Source organism: Herpailurus yagouaroundi, unplaced genomic scaffold (genome assembly GCF_014898765.1).
Source record: "Herpailurus yagouaroundi ecotype Mexico unplaced genomic scaffold, PumYag 141, whole genome shotgun sequence".
Lineage (NCBI taxonomy): Eukaryota > Metazoa > Chordata > Mammalia > Carnivora > Felidae > Herpailurus > Herpailurus yagouaroundi.
Window position 1 is genome coordinate 9,252,547 of NW_024412396.1, and position 6,000 is coordinate 9,258,546.

The 6,000-nt window shown below is 36.8% G+C and overlaps 1 long non-coding RNA gene across 1 annotated transcript in view; it reads left to right on the forward strand.

Annotated features, from left to right (window-relative positions):
- The window catches only part of LOC121031607 (uncharacterized), a 34,500-nt gene extending 29,248 nt beyond the window's left edge, over nucleotides 1-5,252 (forward strand). Inside the window, exon 3 of the long non-coding RNA XR_005790800.1 lies at nucleotides 5,139-5,252. This is a non-coding gene — a long non-coding RNA (uncharacterized LOC121031607). The remainder of the gene's footprint in view (nucleotides 1-5,138) is intronic.
- Nucleotides 5,253-6,000: the final 748 nt, after the last annotated feature.

Here is a 6,000-nt window from a genome sequence, read left to right on the forward strand (position 1 = left end):
ATTGAACAATGATTATTTTCTGTCTAAATATGAATTATCTGCAAACTATACATAACCAGAGTAAATGAGGAAACTTTTGAAAGAATATCTTAAGTTTTATGAGGGTTGCCTAGATGATTCAGTTGGTTGAGCATCGGACTCTTGTTTTCAGCTCAGTTCATGACCCAGGGTCTTGGGGTCAAGCCCCATGGGATTCTCTCTCTCCTCTACCGCTCTGCCCTGCTTATGCCTGTGTGTGTGCGCGCGCTCTCGCTCTCTCTCTCTCTCTCTCTCTCAAAAAAAAAAAAGAATATCTTAAGTTTTAGGATAATTATTAAATTCCTCTTTCAGATAACATTTAGCTAAAATAAAATAAAATGATGGATTCTAGGTAACCTTAGATAATCCTGATAAAAATTATATGATCCATATATGAAACATTGCTTGTCTTTATGTTATCTAATATAGAGGCAATATGCCTGGCTCATTAAAAAGTGCTTTCACATTCACTGTTATTCAACGTAGTATTGGAAATCCTAGCCTCAGAAATCAGACAACATAAAGAAATAAAAGGCATCCAAATCAACAAAGAAGAAGTCAAACTTTCACTTTCACAGATGACATGATACTCTATGCGCAGACGACATGATACTCTACATGGGAAATCCAAAAGACTCCACCAAAAACCTGCTAGAACTGATCCATGAATTCAGCAAAGTTTCAGGATATAAAATCAATGCACAGAAATCTGTTGTATTTCTATACACCAATAATAAAGCAGCAGAAAGAGAAATCAAGGAATTGATCCCATTTACAACTGCACCAAAACCCATAAAATACCTAGGAATAAACCTAACCAAAGAGGTGAAAAATCTATACACTGAAAACTATAGAAGGCTTATGAAAGAAATTGAAGAAGATACCAAAAAATGGAAAAACATTCCATGCTCATAGAGTCAAAGCACAGTGTTAAAATGTCTATACTACCCAAAGCAATCTACATATTCAATGCAATCCCTATCAAAGTAACACGAGCATTCTTCACAGAACTAGAACAAATAATTCTAAAAATTGTATGGTACCAAAAAAACCCTGAATAGCCAAAGCAATCCTGAAAAATAAAACCAAACCTGGAGGCATCACAATTCCGGACTTCAAGCTATATTACAAAGCTGTAATCATCAAGACAGTATGGTACTGGCACAAAAACAGACACTCAGATCAATGGAACAGAATAGAGAACCCAGAAATGGAACCACAAACATATGGCCAACTAACCTTTGACAAAGCAGGAAAGAATATGCAATGGAATAAAGACAATCTCTTCAGCAAATGGTGTTGGGAAAACTGGACAAGTGACATGCTGAAGAATGAACCTGGACCACTTTCTTACACCATACACAAAAATAAACTCAAATTGGATGAAAGACCTAAACATAAGACAGGAAACCATCAAAATCCTAGAGGAGAAAACAGGCAACAACCTCTTTAACCTCAGCCACAGAACTTCTTACTCAACATGTCTCCAGAGGCAAGAGAAACAAAAGCAAAAATAAACTTACCAAGATAAAAAGACCTCATCAAGATAAAAATCTTCTGCACAGTGAAGGAAACAATCGGCAAAACTAAAAGGCAACTGGCAAAATGGGAGAAGATATTTGCAAATGGCATATCATATAAAGGGTTAGTATCCAAAATCTGTAAAGAACTCACCAAACTCCACACCCAAAAAACAAATAATCCAGTGAAGAAATGGGCAAAAGACATGAATAGACACTCTTCCAAAGAAGACATCCAGATGGCTAACAGACACATGAAAAAATGCTCAACATCACTCATCGTCAGGGAAATATAAATCAAAACCACAATGAGATATCACCTCACACCTGTCAAAATGGCTAACATAACAACTCAGGCAACAACAGATTGTGGCAAGGATACAAAGAAAGAGGAACCCTTTTGCACTGCTGGTGGGAATGCAAACTGGTGCAGCCACTCTGGAAAACAGTACGGAGGTTCCTCAAAAACTTAAAAATAGAACTACCTACAACCCAGCAATTGTACTATTAGATATTTATCCAAAGGATACAAAAATGCTGATTCGAAGAGACACATGCACCCCAATGTTTATAGTAGCACTATCAACAATAGCCAAAGTATGGAAAGAGCCCAAAGGTCCATAGGCAGATGAATGGATAAAGATGTGGTATATACAGATATACAATGGAATATTACTCAGAAATCAAAAAGAATGAAATCTTGCCATTTGCAACAATGTGGATGGAACTAGAGGATATTATGCTAAGTGAAATTAGTAAGGGAAAGACAAGTATCATATGGCTTCACTCATATGTGGAATTTAACATACAACACAGATGAACATAAGGGAAGGGAAGCAAAAATAATATAAAAACAGGGAGGGAGAAAAGACATAAGAGACTCTTAAAGAGAATAAACTGAGGGTTGCTGGAGGGGTTTTGGGTAAGGGGATGGGATAAATGGGCAAGGGGCATTAAAGAGGAGACTTGTTGGGATGAGCACTGGGTGTTATATGTAACTGATGAATCATTAAAATCTATTGCTGAAATCATTATTACACTATATGTTAACTAACTTGGATGTAAATTTTAAAAAACAATAATAATAAAAGTGGCATCACATGAATAAGAAGCAAATATTCCCAATGAATATTTTAACTGCTTTGTTCAGAGAAATTTTCTCTATCTAAATTTTTGCAGAAATATTATGATGCAGGCAAGGTATCTATATGTTAAGACTGTTTAGTTTTAGCTCATGACTCTAAGACTTTAATCAGTTCAGTTTAAAGACTAGGAAAAGTAAATAAAAGCTATAAATTATCTAATGTTGCTGTTGGTGGATTATTTCATAGTAGATAACCATGTCAACAGCTTGTCTACTCCACAGGTGAAACACTGGGCCAGGAATTTAGAGTTGTAATTTGTCAAGCAAACATCTAGTATACAGTGTTGATGGAACATATAATAAAGTATTAATAATGCCCATATTATTTTGGGGTAGTAGAAGACTGCCCTTTTTGAGTATGGAATGTCTATACTTGGATCTAGCCATGTATAAGCACATCTGAACAAGGAAGGATTGGAACACAGCATTCATAACATAACGACGTTCAAATATCTCTATAGGTAAAAAGTCTTCATAAAATTGGAAAAATATATTGGCTGACTTAAAGGGGGGAATAGTAATGAGTACAGTTGCATATGTGGTAAGTTCCAGGCACTGGTGAAGCAGTCAAGCATCAAGGACCCTGAAGTAGCTAGAAAGGTAAAATTATAGGGTTGAGGGATAGATTTGGGATTCAGCTACTGAAACCATATGAGTTGAGCTCCTAGAGAAGGAGCATACACAGGAGAGAACAGGGGTCCAAGGCCTGAAGCTTGTGGGACTCTTGTGACTACAAGTCAGGAAGGGAAGTTGACAGAAATGTGGAGACAAGTCAGAGAAGATGATAATTGAAGAATGAATCTCATATTTGGATTAAAGCAAATCACTCATTTAGATAATCAGCTATTAAACCAATATTTAGAGTGCTTATTTGTACCTGCACCTGTGCCAGGAGCTGGAGATATAAAGATGGAAGGATGCATGTCTTGCTTTTTAGGGTTGGAATAGAAAACTAAGCAATATTATATAAGATGATAATTGTTTCTATTATGAGATACTCACAAATTACATGGAACTTTTCAGGGATGTCTTCTTCAACCCTCAATTCCCTCCCAGTTAACCAAATTTCCTCTCTCCATCACAGCCAAATTTTGACATTTGCTGTTTCCATTTCTTTACTTCTTATTCCTCAACTCACTCTAGGGTAGCTCTTGCAGCCACCACTCCCCCAAAGTTGCTTTCAAGTGTCCCTGCTAAATTCCAAGGTAATCTTCAGTCCTTATATGCTTGACCTCTTGTCAGAATTTGATACCCTTAATCATTCTTTCTTTTTAAAATACTTTCTTTCTTTGGCTTTGCAAGGCAACACATTCTCTCTCACCTTATTGGCCAGTTCTTTGAAGAACTTCCTCTACACCATAAATATCGGGGATCCCTAGAGCTCTATCTTCTTTTTTTTAAGTTTAGTTATTTATTTTTTAGAGAGGTGGGGAGGGGCAGAGAGACAGAGAGAGAATCCCAAGCAGGCTCTGTCATTGCAGAGCCCAATGTGGGGCTCAAACCCACAAACCACAAGATCATGACCTAAGCAGAAATCAAAAGTCAGATGCTTAACCTACAGAGCCACCCAGGCGCCCCTCTCTTCTTATTATGTGTACCCAAATTAGTTCCTCACCATACTCATCATACTTCATGCTATTTCATTGTCTTTCCTAACACTGTAAACTTTGGGAGGCCAGGATTATGTCCCTGCTCTATTTCCAATGCTAGCCCCATGTATGACATGAAGTTTGTGGTTAATAAATATTGACTAAATGAATAGTGACTAACTCTGAGAATCCTTTAAAAGTCATATTTGAATTGAGACTTAAAATAGTAGGAATATCAAGAAAGTAGATGGTAAATGATTAGAGACATTTGTGGAGTTTTGAACAGATGAGTGATATACCAAGATTTGAAAGTTGGATCACTCCAGTGGCAGTGTGGGAATAGATGGGAGAAGAGGATTCAGGACAACTGATATTGCAGTAGTTATAGTAAAGAGGCCAATGGCTATAGAGATAAAGGAAAGGGTAAATGAATGGTTCAAAACATAATTAGGAGGTTGAACCAATAAGCCTTAAAGATGAATTGGCTACAGGAAGTGACAGAGAGGAATCTTGGATGCCTTGGATTCCTTCACTAGCATAGGACACATAGGAGAAAAGAAATTGGGGAGAAAAGATTAGGACCCAGTGAGATCTAGGTTTTTAAGTGTTCCATTATGGGTGCAAAAGTTAGAATACATTATAAAGTCTAGGAGTTCAGGAACCATGTCAGTTTAATCACATAGTTCATCCTAATGTTGGTGCTTGAAAAATTCCTTTGATGGTATTGATGGAATACCACATTGCCAATACTGCATTGCAGTTCCATCTAGGGGATCCCCCTTCTACAAAGACGTGTGTTTATTTACTCATCCCAGTGGGGCTTTATGACTAGGTTGCCCTTTAGATGAACATTATCTATTTTTGCAGATGCTGTTTCAAAATTGATTAGTTCTCCAACCCGCCCACTGAAATCATCCAACCTATTGAAGAAGCAGAATGGGATGTGGATTATAGGGTTTCAGATAACACCAAGTCCCTTGTGAAAGGTATGTTATTTCATTGCTTTGTTCTGCTTTTGGAAGAGTGTAACTGTGTTTTCTTTTCTCCAACTGTATAGGTCACAGCAATTTTTTTTTCCACCGGGAATTACAAGCTATAAGGAAGATTTCCAGAGTAGAATCACAGTCTCACACAAATGCTAAATACAACTAATCAGGGCCTGGAAGGTACACAGAGGGTAATTAGTAGGTTATATTTGGGTCAGTACTAAGGTCATTTATGAGATACTACAAGAAAAAGACTGTTTGCCTTTCTGTAGAGAAAAATGGAAATACATTCATTTTGTGCACTGTAATATTATGCATTAAAATGGGTTAAAGGCATTTCTGGTAATTTCACATGTATATGTATCTCTGTATGTAAGATGATTTTAAAGCACAAACTGAAACGTTGTACTCTATTCATAATGAGAGTATTAAAATTGGTAACAAGGAATTGCATAAGTTTGTCCACTATGCTATAACTAGTGTCAGAATTGACAAAAGGGGATGTTCATTCTTAACATAGTAGGCTTCTGCTACTAAAGAGATAGATACTTATTTGGTAGTCTTAAAGCCTTCACTGTACAACTATCACTAATGAATTCATAATAATAAACCATGTCATGTTTATAGTAGATCTTAGTTCCATGGCCTGTGTGGGCTTTTCAGGGCTTCCCTGACTACTGTGAACATTAAATGAGAGAAAATAATGTTAACTCAAAGTGCAAATGTAGGATACACATTTAGGA